This window comes from Rattus norvegicus, chromosome 1, assembly GCF_021556685.1.
Source record: "Rattus norvegicus strain SHRSP/BbbUtx chromosome 1, alternate assembly SHRSP_T2T, whole genome shotgun sequence".
In the NCBI taxonomy this organism is placed as follows: domain Eukaryota; kingdom Metazoa; phylum Chordata; class Mammalia; order Rodentia; family Muridae; genus Rattus; species Rattus norvegicus.
In genome coordinates this window covers 33,905,936-33,917,386 of record NC_141534.1, presented here as the reverse complement: position 1 = coordinate 33,917,386, position 11,451 = coordinate 33,905,936, and positions in this window count along the sequence as shown.

Below are 11,451 nucleotides of genomic sequence, written 5' to 3'. Positions count from 1 at the left end.
GAGAAAGAAAAAGAAAAGCCTTTCTGGCTGCCAGAGTTTATGTTTTCAATTCCTTATCTGAACGTCTTCCCATGTTTCTTTCTCAGGGCAAATTCCCACTAGATTTGATGGAACTCTCATATGTTGTATGATTCTCTCACCTAAACACACCCGCAGGGAAGTGAGAATTCATGCTGAGACACTCCCCTCCCCCCGTTTCTGTTCGGTTTTTACTGGAATAACCACAGAGCTCATATCTGCCCCAAGCCAGCCACTGCTCCGGGGCTATGGAGGTTAAGGAGATTTGCTCTTGGTGTGATGAAGGCTGGAGACAAGCACTCCTGTCTCCAAGTGGAATGAAGCTAAGGAGACGAGATCTCTTCTCCAGGTGTGATAGAAGCCGAGGAGAAACAGTTCTGTATCCAGGTGTGATGGGAGGTCGAGAAGAGACACTCGGGTATCCATCGGTGATAAGGTAGAGATGCATTTCCATCTCTGGGTAACTATGGCCTGAGGAAGGGAGCCTGGGCTAAGTGTGGCAGCTACTGTGAGCCCTCAGGTGGATGAGCAGGGAGGCACAGTAGGAGTTCCTCACAAAGAAGGAGACCTGTAGTGTCTGCCAGGAGTGGTGTTATTGTTTTTAGGGTTAAGTGTTCTCAAAGGAAGGGAATAGTTTTGTCCAAGGCACTTGGCATAGAGCACAGGCCTCATAAGGACAGGCGAGAACTAGCATATGGCTAGGAGAGAGGTTGTCCAGGGAGAGATAAGGAAATGTTATTCAAAAAGGTGGATTTGGGGGAGTGTATAAATTCCAGGGGGACCTCTGCAACAAGAACACCATATTTTCTGTGTTCTAACGATGTGGACTTTCAAAGTCAAGAGCTTCCTAGGGATGGCTTCTGTTACCTTTTCTGTGGAGCACATGAAAAAAACCCAAAGCTGCCCACAAATACACACATGCACACCCACATGCACACACGCACACACACACAGTGGTGCAAATGCAGCAGCCTTTTACTCACTGTCTGGAAATACCAGAGGACAGTGTGGTTTTATGCAAACACTTATACAGCAAAGTCTTTCCACTGTGCCACTGTGTATACATGCATTGTGCCTGGCCACAGATCACTGGCCAGGCTTCTCTGAGTGATACATGTGAAGCTGTAGAGACATCATGTTTGTAAGTCTGGTGCTTATCCGTCTTACTGCACTTCCTTCTCACAGACTGAGATCTTATTAGAAGCAGCCCAACCCAGCAAATGCACTCCTTGCTGTTCTAAGTTAAAAAGAAGTTATCTGGGTACAGTGTGGCTCATGCCTGTAATCCCAGTAGTAGGAAGACAGAAACAAGAGTGTTGCCCAAAGTTTGAGGCTAGCCTGAGTTACACAGTGAGTTTTAGGTCATGTTGGACAAAGAGAGAGAGAGAGCCGAAACCCAAACAACAAATGACAGGAAGAGTTCACACTGTACTCACTGTCAGAATTATTAAAGCACCCCCTGACCGACACAGCTACTCTCAGAACTCCACAGTCAGCCTGTGGAAGCCAGACGGTCCTCTGCTGTACAACTGTCCTGAGGAATTCCCGCACATCCCCAGTTCCACATTTTCAGTCTTGTGGACACACAGTTGTTGGTCATCCAAAGTGTAAGAAACATCCTGCTCAGACAGCTGCCTTCCCTGTAAGTCACCTCTGTCCCTTCCTGCCTCTTACTGCTCTCAGTCTTGTTCCAGGAGACTTCTGACTGTACAGTAGTGGCATCATGGACTCCCACCTCTATATGTCTGGCTTTCATCTGATCCCTTTAGATATTTTTGCTATGTTGAGAATGGAAAAGGTCCACATCCACGTTGACTCAGTGTCTACACTGGCAGTGATATGTCACTGTAGTTTTTAACCAAGTCGACTTTGACACCTCAGGTAACTCTTGTCCAGGGAGATTACAGTAAAACAAAACAAAACCAAACAAAAGCCAACCAAACAATAACAAACCAAACCCAATTTCTGATTTTAGTAGCTTTCACCACATGGGTCACCCTGGATGCCTGGGTGCTCTTCTGGTCACCCACCTCTCCTGAACTGTTGTGTCAAGCATCATATCCAGCCCTAGTGTCATTTTGACACTGTTGTCACTTTGAAAGATTTGCTTTAGCATGGACACACACACACACACACCCCACAATACTCACCCTGCCCTTGTCTTTCTCTTCTTTGGTGCCTATCTGTGTCAGGTAGGACTTCCCACACACAGCCATCCATCCTGTCCTCAGCTTGTTCATGCGGAGCTTAAAGGGAGCTGGCTTTAGTCTCATGAGTGCCAACACCATGACGCTCATCATCTCCAGATGCCATGATGCTCATCGTCTCTAGTTCTGTACTTAGTTGTGTGCCCTGGTCTCTCTGGGGGACCACATAAGTTTAATTATAATGCAGTCAAACAAGCCAAGTGTGGTGTTAGAGGCCTTTGATCCCAGCATTTGGAAGGCAGAGAAGCAGACAGATCTCTGTGAGTCTGAGGCCAGCCTGGTCTGCATAGTACATTCTAGGACAGCCAGAGCTACAGAGTGAGATTATGTCTCAAAAATAAACAAAAGATGATAGATAGATAGATAGATAGATAGATAGATAGATACATACATACATACATACATACATACATATATACATACATACATACATAACAGATAATGATGGATGGATAGATAGATACATAGATGATAGATATATACATACATAGATACATTGATGATGGATGGATGGAGAGATAGATATATAATAGATAGATACATAGGAACATAGATACATAGATAAATTGATGATGGATGATAGATAGATACATAATATATCAATAGATAGATAGATACATAGATACATAAATATATAGATATATAGATACATTGAGAATGGATGGATGGATAGATAGATAGATGATAGATAGATGATAGATAGATAGATAGATAGATAGATAGATAGATAGATAGATAGATAGATAGATAGTAGTTAAGCATACTATCTGTGAACTCCAACACACCATTTAGCAGGAGGTGCTGTCACTCTGGCTAAGGCCAGGTGGCAGGCTACATAATGGCTGCTTCTGTCAGGTTCTTCCTCTACCCTTCCTGTGACAATGGAGATTTGGAAGGTGTGATCGTGGAGTAGGTTTGCTCTTGGTTTTCAGGGAGGGGCCTCAGTGGAATCGTGAGTGTCCCTGTAATAGTAACTGGGTCGGGTTGATGCAGATGTGAAGCAGCCTCTAGGGAAAAGCAGAGGTGAAGTGATCCCTTCAAAGATAAGCCACAGGCCAGAGAACGCCGAGGGCTGCAGCAGCTGGTGAAGGCTGGAAACACCTTCTCCTCCAACTCTGCACTCTGGAGCTGCTGTCGCTGATTGGTGGACTTCATTCTGTTCCTAGGTTTGATTTTTACCCTCTGGCCTCCAGGGACAGGAAATGAAGACATTTGTGCCATGTTGGGCCAGCTGGATTGTGGCAATGTAGCAGAGCAGCCAATGGAATCTGGCACATACATTTTGTCATTTTTTTTTTTGGAGTAGACATTTTATTTTTTTTAATTTTTTTAACTTGAGTATTTCTTTTTTTTTAATTTTTTTTGTTTTGTTTCTTATTAATCTTTTTATTCACATTTTGTCATTTTTTTAAATTTATATTTTTATTTTATTTTATTTTTTCATCTTTACTAACTTGGGTACTTCTTACTTACATTTTTTTTTAAATTTAGAGAATACTTTATTAGTTTTTGTAATCAAACCCACGTAGATAAGACCTTACATATTTAATACAGTGTGTTACCCCTGTACAAATGGAAAAAACTGAAGCTCAACATTTCTAGACCAATATGGCTGTTAATTTCTGTACAGTGCCAACTCAACACAGTAAACAGGGATACTTTTTTCCAAAGTTGACAGCACAGCTAAAGTTTCAAAAAATTCAAATTATATATCTGTATATATATTTATATTTATATTTATATAAAAAGACCAATAATAGCAGTGTGTTATGCATCAACAGCAGCAATAGCTTTTCCAGGTTCTGCAGTCATCTGAACAAAACTGTAGAGACATCCAGCACACTCCATTAAAAAAAAAAAAAGTAAAAAAACAAAACCCGAGAAAACAGCACAGTTCTGTTACTCTTGTGGTACTTGGCACCATTTTTTTTTTAAATTAGCTTCTCAATCATCATCTAGAAAGAAAACATTCTGAGCAACATCATTAAAAACAGCTCTGATAAAGCACGGTCACTACTATGTATCATAAAGCAGGTACAAGCTATTTTACATCCACAGAGGTATGATACAGTACTGTCCTACATCTATAATACTAGAGGATACAATTTAAAAGGCATTATTTGAGACTTGATTCTACTTTTCCAGCAGAGGGCCCAAAGGATGGTGTGACACAGCTTTGTAAAGAAACATACTCTAGACAGGATTTCCTTTCACTAGTGGCACAGTTCTAAGGATTCATTCTCTCCATGAATGTCAGCTAAAACCGTTATTAAAAAAATGAAATATCCCTAAAACAAAACCGTATAACCACGGGATTCACATGAAGATGACCTAGTGGAGACAAGCTGGACCTCACCTTACCAACAAGCTATCAAATCTGTTATGTTTAAACAGTGAGACCTCCAAGGAAGGAGATGCCAAGTAGTGCTTCAAAGCTTCGGACCACAATCAAACACAGCATCCTTTTCAACAGAAGCAGAAGCTCATCTGAATATGCTCAAGGATGCTGACATCAACATTTAATCATCTCCTCACTCATCCAGGAAGAAGGGGAGATCAGTTACTACTGTACTTTATTGTGTTCAACCAAATCACCATGTTACAAAAATAGCAAGCTGCCATAATAAAAAATAAGGCTCCTCTATCCAGCACCAGATAGCATCATTTTACTTTCAAGCCTAGAAATTGCACACTTGTATATAAACCAACCGAAGATGAGGATTGAGAGTTCATCTTGGTGGATTTTTCCTTTGATGAATATGAAGTGTCCTTCCTTATCTTTTTTGATGACTTTTAATTGAAAATTGATTTTATTTGATATTAGAATGGCTGCTCCAGCTTGTTTCTTCTGACCATTTGCTTGGAAAGTTGTTTTCCAGCCTTTCACTCTGAGGTAGTGTCTGTCTTTGTCTCTGAGGTGTGTTTCCTGTAGGCAGCAGAATGCAGGGTCCTCATTGCATATCCAATTTGTTAATCTATGTTTTTTTATTGGGGAGTTGAGGCCATTGATGTTGAGAGATATTAAGGAATAGTGATTATTGCTTCCTGTTATATTCATATTTGGATGTGAGGTTATGTTTGTGTGCTTTTCTTCTCTTTGTTTTGTTGCCAAGATGATTAGTTTCTTGCTTCTTCTAGGGTATAGCTTGCCTCCTTATGTTGGGCTTTACCCTTTATTATCCTTTGTAGTGCTGGATTTGTAGAAAGATATTGTGTAAATTTGGTTTTGTCATGGAATATCTTGGTTTCTCCATCTATGTTAATTGAGAGTTTTGCTGGATACAGTAACCTGGGCTGGCATTTGTGTTCTCTTAGGGTCTGTATGACATCTGTCCAGGATCTTCTGGCCTTCATAGTTTCTGGTGAAAAGTCTGGTGTGATTCTGATAGGTCTGCCTTTATATGTTACTTGACCTTTTTCCCTTACTGCTTTTAATATTCTTTCTTTATTTTGTGCGTTTGGTGTTTTGACTATTATGTGACTGGAGGTGTTTCTTTTCTGGTCCAATCTATTTGGAGTTCTGTAGGCTTCTTGTATGCCTATGGGTATCTCTTTTTTTAGGTTAGGGAAGTTTTCTTCTATGATTTTGTTGAAGATATTTACTGGTCCTTTGAGCTGGGAGTCTTCACTCTCTTCTATACCAATTATCCTTAGGTTTGATCTTCTCATTGAGTCCTGGATTTCCTGTATGTTTTGGACCAGTAGCTTTTTCTGCTTTACATTATCTTTGACAGTTGAGTCAATGATTTCTATGGAATCTTCTGCTCCCGAGATTCTCTCTTCCATCTCTTGTATTGTGTTGGTGAAGCTTGTATCTACAGCTCCTTGTCTTTTCTTTTGATTTTCTATGTCCAGGGTTGTTTCCATGTGTTCTTTCTTGATTGCTTCTATTTCCATTTTTAATTCCTTCAACTGTTTGATTGTGTTTTCCTGGAATTCTTTCAGGGATTTTTGTGTCTCCTCTCTATGGGTTTCTACTTGTTTATTTATGTTTTCCTGGAATTCTTTCAGGCATTTTTGTGATTCCTCTCTGTAGGCTTCTACTTGTTCTCTAAGGGAGTTCTCCACGTCTTTCTTGAAGTCCTCCAGCATCATGATCAAATACGATTTTGAAACTAGATCTTGCTTTTCTGGTGTGTTTGGATATTCCATGTTTATTTTGGTGGGAGAATTGGGCTCCGATGATGCCATGTAGTCTTGGTTTCTGTTGCTTGGGTTCCTGCGCTTGCCTCTCGCCATCAGATTATCTCTAGTGTTACTTTGTTCTGCTATTTCTGACCGTGGCTAGACTGTCCTATAAGCCTGTGTGTCAGGAGTGCTATAGACCTGTTTTCCTGTTTTCTTTCAGCCAGTTATGGGGACAGAGTGTTCTGCTTTTGGGCGTGTAGTTTTTCCTCTCTACAGGTCTTCAGCTGTTCCTGTGGGCCTGTGTCTTGAGTTCACCAGGCAGGTTTCTTGCAGGGGAAAAGTTGGTCCTACCTGTGGTTCCAAGGCTCAAGTTTGCTCGTGGGGTACTGCCTAAGTCCTCTCCGCTGTGGCAGCAACCGGGAAGACCTGCGCCGCTCTTTCCGGGAGCCTCTGTGCACCAGGGTTCCAGATGACATTTGGTGTTTTCCTCTGGCGTCTGGATGTTCGCAGAGTGCAGTCTCTTCTGGTTTCCCAGGCGTGTCTGCCTCTCTGAAGGTTTAGCTCTCCCTCCCATGGGATTTGGGTGCAGAGAACTGTTTATCCGGTCTCTTTCCTTCAGGTTCCGGCGGTGTCTCAGGCGCAGGGGTCCTGCCGCTCCTGGGCCCTCCCCTACGGGAACCCAGAGGCCTTATACAGTTGCCTCTTGGGCCAGGGATGTGGGCAGGGGTGGGCAGTGTTGGTGGTCTCCTCCGCTCTGCAGCCTCCGGAGTGCCCACCTGATCAGGCGGTGAGGTCTCTCTCCCACGGGGTTTGGGAGCAGAGAGCTGCTGCGGGCCAGGATCAGCGGGTCTCTTACTTACATTTTGATTGTTATTCCCTTTCCTGGTTTTCGGGCCAACATCCCCCAACCCTTCCCCCTCCCCTTCTCTATCAGTGTTCCCCTCCCCATCCTCCCCCTATTACCGCCCTCTCCGCAACAATCACGTTCACTGGGGGTTCAGTCTTGGCAGGACCAAGGGCTTCTATGTATAGATACAGGTACTATGCACTTTGGTACTATGTGTAGATACAGGATCTGCCTTCCATAGCGCAGCCCCTCCCCTCCCGGTTAAACGTGTTAATTCCCATGAAGGATGCAGATTCGAGTCTGTATGTCACTTGCATGCTTGGTCCCATAGAAGCCATAGAAGAAAAGAGTTGCATCCCTGAAACTGGAATTATGAAAGGCTGTGGGTCTCTGTGTGAGTCCTGAGAATTGAACTGGGTCCTCTGCAAGAATGGCCAGTGCTCTTAGCCACTAAGTCGCTTCTCCTTAAGAAAATGTCCTTAGGAAAGTCACTGTAATGTCAGGATGGCTGCCACTTCTCCCTGTCTGATTTCAGACTAAGTTCTTTTTTAAAAGTTTAAAAAAACATGTCTCTCCTGGACACACAGAGAGCTCACATGGATGACACATTTACCTCACTCAGGGAGGCTGATTGGGAAGGGTATGGTGAAAGTCCTCACGGAGGCCCTAGAGGAAGCTACTGACAGCATGCACAGAGTGGGGCCTTCAACTGATCATTTCTTAGCCAACTCAGCATGAAGGCTATGGTTCCTCACCAACAAACATGCCATTGTCTGGCTCCTGCTAACTTATTACCAGTGAGGTCAAATGCTGCCTGCACTTCTTGGTCACATGTCCCACCCACTTTACCTGTTCATGTCCTCTGTCTGATCTCCTAGGGAACCCAGCCTTTCTGAGATTCATATTGTCACCATAATTTGCTTTTTATGCATTTATGAAATTTCTCTAAATTTTCATTGTCACTTTGGATTTATGCTTTTCTCCAATGTAGAAATGTACATGCAGTATAAATCCATCAAACCCACTGGTATTTTTTTTTATGGTCTCAATTCTTGGATTATGTAGAATTATTTAGTTCTTAACTCCAGAACTAAATGTACATCTATTCTTTCTTCTACTATATTTTGAGGCTGTTATTTTTGTACTTAGGCTTGTATTTTATTTAAAATACATTTCAAAATGAGTGGCTATTAGAAAGTACCCCCAAAAGATAGTTGGCCAGTCTACTCAGTTCTAGCCATCAAATAATTCATCTTTTGTGTCATATTGTTCCTAAGTGAAGTCTGTAAGGATCTTAGATTTCCCAGACTGTCTCTTCCATTCCCCAAACTTGCCTATTATCTTGGCTGAAGGCCACACAATGTAAATTACTGTTGGTTTATATTACAGTTCCTTATCTGGAAAAGCAAGCCATCTTAAATATCGCTTATTTGCAAACAGGTTGTTTTTATATAGAAAAAAATACTGTTTAAAAGGGCCATGAGTTTTCGTTTGGAGGTTAAGTATTTTCCAACTAGAAAGGTACCTTCACTTCTTAGTGAGGTATTCTGTCAATTATATTTGCGGTTTTAATCATTTGGATATACATTTAGTTTGATTCCATTGAGGGTCAGAACTACCTTTCTTGCTCTTATTCCCAGGACTAATTTTCCTTTGCCCACAGAGCATGAGGATCTCTTAGATGCAGGGGTCATTTGAATGTTGACCAACAGCCCCAGAGAGTGGACAGCTTGTATAGTCTCAGGCTTGTGAGACAATGTAGTTGTTTGGATAGGTTTGTCCCACAAAGACTTGGGTGTTTGAATGTTTAGCCCACAGGGACTGACACTATTAGGAGGTGTGTCCTTGTTGGAGGAAGTGTGCCACTGTATAGGAGGCTTTGAGAGTCTTTCATGCTTTGGCTCTGCCCAGTGAGACATGACAGCCTACTTCTGGGTGCTTGTAGAAGTCAGTTTCCTTCTGCTAGGAGCTTTTGGATGAAGACGTAGAACTCTCAGCTCCTTCTCTAGCACCATGCCTACCTGGATACTGCCATGTTCCCTACCATGATGATAATGGACTGAACCTCTGAAACTGTAAGCCAGCCTCAATTAAATGTTGTCCTCTATAAGAGTCATCCTGGTCATGGTTTCTCTTCACAGCAATGAAACGCAAACTAAGAGAGTTAGCAAGGCTGGATGCTGTAGAACAACATAGAGCTTTATGATTTGGTGTCACAAGCCACCAAGTTTCTCCCAGCTAGCTCCAGTTGTCTTTCTTGTTCCACAAGATTAAGCAGAGTATGTGAAGGGCCAGATGGTTGCAGAGAGCCAACGAAAGATGGAACAGGCTTCCCTAGGGCAAGCCCTTGACCACTGTCATCCCATGACTTTCTGAAAGTCAGGGACAGCTAGAGAGTGGCACCTCTGAGTGGCACCAGGCAACATGCCAGAGGCCAGAGAAGCTTATGAAAGACTATGATGCTATCACAATACTACCCAAATATGGGCAAGGCACAGTGTTCCTCCCTACTGATGGAAAGAACCTCAGCTGTAACTGTGGATACAGCAGTGGGAGTGACATCAGCTCCATTGCAGATGGCGGTTTCTGTGCACCCATCGGTAAGGAACAGAGGGCCGAGGCTAGGAGTACAGATTAGAAGGCTCAGGCTGAGGATGCTGATAGTCTCCCACTGTGGGATGGCTGGGGCTTTTTCAAGGATTTACTCATATTGATTCCAGAACAAATTGTATTTGTTTTCCTTTGCTACGGAAAGGTAACCTTGAGTTGAAACTCGTAGAAATAGCCAGTTCTCTATCGACCATCAGCTGGTTTAAGCTGGGGCACAGTGAGGCTGGGTTCTCCGCTCAGGTTCTCACTTGATAAGATCAGGATGGTGGCCAGGCTTTCTTCCACTCAGGAGAGCTCAGAAGAACAACTCTGCTTCAGAGACAGGCACATAGTGCAGATCTTCAGGTGTTTCAGCCCATGGATTCAAGCATGTCTATATTCCTCTTCTTCCTCACATTGAATCCCCCAGCATGACTATGTCTTTCTTGGGGGAAAAAAGTCACCATGCCATGAATTCACTTGCCTAGGTCAGGCTCAGCTGGTAGATATCTCTACTCTGAAGTAAACTTATTTTGTACCTTCTTGTCATCTGTAAGGTGCCATTCACAAGATCACCTAGCCAACATTTGATTGAATAATTGAATGGAATAATTGAAGTCATATGCACTGAAAAGGGGCTATCTCAGACCCCCATTTTCATTTCATACCTATTCAGTCCACCAGGCTGCACTTGCCCTAAATTTCCTATTGTTTTGGAGGTAATGCATGTGTCACCTATGATCTGCAAAAGGAACAATGAAAGGTATTGGGAATGCCAGATATGGGCCAGTGAACAGAACTCTGACAACCTGGGAAGGCCTCCTCTGACCCTGTCAGGAAGACTTCCCTCGCTGCCTGTCTATTACTTCTCTAGGAATCAAATGAATCTGGATGCTTGAGACTGGCAGTTGACTTTTTACGAACAGCTTGCAGAATCTGCTCGAAGCTTTGCTGTTCATAGTTTATGGGACACTCCACATACTGAGGGAAGGGGAGTTAAATAGTAGCCATAGTATTAAGAGGCATTAATGTCTTTTGCCTTTTGTTTGTCCTCATAAGGAGAAAAACCACCCAAATCCCACAGTTGAGACACTCTGATGTGGTTGTCACATCCTTGCTGCGTGCCAGTCATTTCCCAGGCCACCATGATCTCATTCTCTGGGATCTAAGTCATGAATCTTTTAAAGTCTCTGGGTTTGAACAGTTGTTAGCAAAATTCTAGTTGGTGGAAAACACCAGCCAAATCAGGCTCACTCGCCGCTACGGACTGGCTATGTGTATCCTCCTTTCAGCAGCAATGGGATTGAGTGCTGGAGAGATGCTAAGGACTGTCCCCACTAGGCCTCTATCCTTAAAGTTCTTTACATAGTTATGAGCTTCTACATGGCTGGAGGAATCCATGAGTCCCCACTTTTACGGAACACAGTTGAGTTCATGAGTCCCCACTTACAAAATGTGGCTGAGTTTCCTGGGATAGGAGGGAGAAGGCCCCCTAAACCATCCCTCTGCTCCAAGTTGGTCACCAGCAGGATCCCCAGACCAGCTGTCCTTTAAGGGAACTGATGTCATTGATAAGACTGAGCTCAGGGACATAGCACTGAGGTTCATTTTCCCAAGCCGGCCATGTTATATCGTCAAGCTGCCTGTGCTTCATTTCCAGCC